This window comes from Microtus ochrogaster, chromosome 16 (assembly GCF_000317375.1).
Source record: "Microtus ochrogaster isolate Prairie Vole_2 chromosome 16, MicOch1.0, whole genome shotgun sequence".
NCBI lineage: Eukaryota > Metazoa > Chordata > Mammalia > Rodentia > Cricetidae > Microtus > Microtus ochrogaster.
The window spans coordinates 19,982,334-19,985,717 of record NC_022018.1 but is presented as its reverse complement, the minus strand read 5'-3'; the positions used below and the strand labels follow the sequence as shown (position 1 = coordinate 19,985,717).

At 54.3% G+C, this 3,384-nt stretch overlaps 1 protein-coding gene across 3 annotated transcripts in view; it reads left to right on the top strand.

Annotated features, from left to right (window-relative positions):
• The first annotated feature begins 46 nt into the window (after nt 1-46).
• The window catches only part of Mkx (mohawk homeobox), a 132,140-nt gene continuing 128,802 nt past the window's right edge, over nt 47-3,384 (top strand). For all 3 annotated transcript variants that reach the window (XM_026782969.1, XM_005354823.3, XM_026782968.1), the window contains exon 1: nt 47-1,781. The gene's annotated coding sequence lies outside the window, so the exon portion shown is untranslated. The remainder of the gene's footprint in view (nt 1,782-3,384) is intronic.

Genomic DNA, 3,384 nt, shown 5'->3' with positions numbered 1-3,384 from the left:
GACTGTATATCTAATGGGGAGGACTAACCAGCCAATGTATCGTGAAGTACCTGGATTTTTTAATGCATCTAAATACATTGAAATACTAAGAAAAACTGACAAAATTGCCTTGTTCTTCACTACAGTAGCATTACTGTAGCACACAGCTCCGTAAACCAGTAGGATATTATGAAATTATGATCACATTCACCATCGCCCCAGGGAAAGGCAACTGACGAGAATGGAAGTCAGAAGGGAAGGTTGGAACTGAGTTCATACCAGTGCCTACAGACCATCTTCGCACAGACCACGGAAGAGAATGGGCCCTTTCTTCCTATGGATTGTCAGCTGTGCCTGCCTCTGCTGTGAACTTGCCGGCAGAAAAGGGGTGGTTGAAACTGTTAAGATGTGTCCCTGCTGTTTAAGCCGCTGTGGTGGCCCCTGTCCTCAACTTACTGCACAAGCGCAGAGCGAAAGACAGCGAATGCGACCAAGGAACCTTATATAACAGAAATCCGGGAACAGCACAAAATGCGATCAAACCATAGTGTGCATCTGCCTGGTGCACAAAAATGAAAAGCCACCCTCCTTTCTGATTTAGACTGTGCCTTGCTGGGTTTGAGGAGACTGAAGAATAGAGTGCGGTTAGTCTTGGAAATAACCGCTTTATTATATACTTTAGCCGCTTCTAGAGCACAAAAAAAGTGGACTCTTAGGTGAGGCTCCGCTCCGCATGGCCATGTTAAGGGAGAAAGGTTCAAATGATGCTAATTCTGTTAGGTCTTCAAAAGTCTGCTTTAGCTCTTAAAAGAAATGGACGGTAGCAAGAGCAGCAGAGCCCAGCCATCCTAGCAGGCGACTTGATGCTCCACTTCGCGGACTCTCTAAACTGCCACAAGTTCTGCACAAGTTCTGTGGCAGTGATTACAAAACACCGCATAGAGCTTGTGGTAGTTGCTCTTTCTCCTTACTCCAGATGCCTTCAGGTTCCAACCTGAAGATCCAACGTCCCAAGCTTGATCTCCTGCACACCTGGACTACAGCAGCAGGGACACCTGAGCTCACCTCTCCCCACCTCTGCCTTTCCACATCCCTACCTCTTTAGAGCTTGTCCTGAGAAGCACGCGCTTTCCTGGCCTTCACCTCCATAGCCTGGACTTCGCTGGACAGCCCAATGACACCAAGAGAGATTGCTGGGTGTCAGAAACTCTAACCTCCAGCTAATCAGAAGGGAAACATCTGGTGCATCTCCGCGGCCTTTTCGCATCCAGCCACGCGTAGTGACATTTCCAGCACAGGGAACAGCTAAGACACAGGATTTGCACCACCGTGACCTCTGGAGCCCCAGGCTTCGGCAGCTTCTTGGATTACTCCCCTGCGCAGGAAGGAGAAAGCCTGCTTTCCTGGCTTTGCGAGGCTAGAGCAAGCGGAGCGGCGCCCCGCTGGGAGAATGCTGTTGCCTGGGGCTCCGGGAGCGGCCAGCCGCAGCTTCTCCGCGAGGGGTTAACTGCAGCTCCTGCGGCCAGGCGGGCGCGATCGCTTCCTCTCCTGCTGCCCCGGAACATGGATATTGCGCCTACAAGATGTTCGCGGGCAGAACCAGGCATTCAGGAAACATGAGAAGGCCTCGGTATTCCGGGTCCCGGGCCGCGATCGTCCATTTGGGTAAATAAAGCCGAGACGACGGCGGTGGCGGCGTTGAGCTCGTCGAAGCCTTCGCCGAGAACATGCGTCGGGGATGGGAGTGTGCCTAGCTCTGAGGAGGATCAGCCAGCCGCTGGCTGAGGGCTCCGCGGCTACAGGTACGGCCCTGGGTCCCCTCCCCTGCGCCCAGCCCCAGGCTCGCCCAGGCTGAGTCGCTTCGCAGCTGCTCCCCAGTAATCAGCACGCCTGGGTTTGCCCTCCCCTCCCCCACCTCTGAGGTAGAGTGGGGGGCGCTCCTGGGTGTTGGTCAAGGCTGGAAGGAGGATCTGGGAACCAGTTGGCAGCCCACCTGGCCGCCTTTGCTTTGCTTTCTAATTATCCACGGGCCAGTTCCGCAGGGAGCGCGCTCCCCAGCACAGCTAGGAGAAAATCTGGGTAAGTGCAGAGCACAAGAGCAGAAATGGGTTGTAAGGGACCTTTCACGGGACCAAGGAAGAATTAGGAATTATAGGTCTTAACTGCCCCCACGCCCCACACTGACCCATTGTAATGGTTCGGATATCTAGGACGTGTGCCAACCTCCTGCCACCGCGCCCGCAGTTGCAGACCTGGACCATGGCGGTGTTTGCAGTCTGTGGGAAAGGTCCTAGATAGCTAACCTCACCATGACTTTGCTAGAGAAAAGGCGCTGTTGTGTCTACTACTGGGCTGTGTGGAAAGAGGTGGAGTGTCGGGGAAGGACGCCTGCACCAGCAAAGAGGCGTGATCATCAATCGTCGAAACCGGGGCGCCCGGCTCACAAACTTGCTTTGACTTTTATCGCCAAGGCTGTATGCGCACCCCGACCGGTACCTATCTGCTCAGGATTCAGCCCTAGGGCGCAACGCTGTGGCCAGGAGAGATCTGACTTCACTTTCCATACCAACACTGACAGTGGCCGTCGCTTAGTCGCTGTGGCTTTTCCTAGGTGTTGCGTGTGGCCGCCACTGCAGTGACTAGAGAGCGGGGCAGGGGGCGTAGGCGAGTGTAGGCGCTGCGCACTCGAGAAGCAGGATATGTGGTTGAGGGGGTGCTGGCAGCTCTATGTGAACGGCTCGGAGTAGACCGAGATACCAGGAGTTGCCAAGGGGGAGATCTGACCGCTGGGCATGGTCCAGATCTCGCGGCGATATTACATTTTTTCTGCAATGGTGCGGCCTTGCTCCGGATGCCCGCACCTGGCGGGCTGAGACCTCCAAAACGCTCCAACTCCAGAGGTGAGCTGCGAGCTGTCCGGAAGGCCGGTGGCCACAATCTGAAAGGTGCGAGGGTCACTGCCTGCTAGGAGGCTTCAGACTTCTGAAATGGGCTCAAATTCCTAAGGACTGTAATCCTCAGAAACCCAGGTCCTGGCGCCTTCGCTTTGAGCGCCCCAGAAAAATTAGGGAATTTGTTATACATTTGACCTGAGACCATTCAGTTTTCTGTTTGGGGCTCTACTAACTTTCTCCGCTGTCCTTATTTCAGCGGGAAACTTAAACCGAAAGAAGCAGGGGACTCCTCTATATGGTCCAAGATCTAGAAAACATGGACATCCATCCCTTGACACCAAGACCTGGGACGCACTGACCCGCCCTTGTTGACGCAATTATTCGTGTTACCCAAAATCGTCTCATCCCTCCAACTCCTTCTGCTTACCCTAGAAGAGGCTTTATTCTCTGTGTGGTGCTTAACGAATGTCCCTTCCTCCTCCTCCTCCTCCTCCTCCTCCTCCTCCTCCTC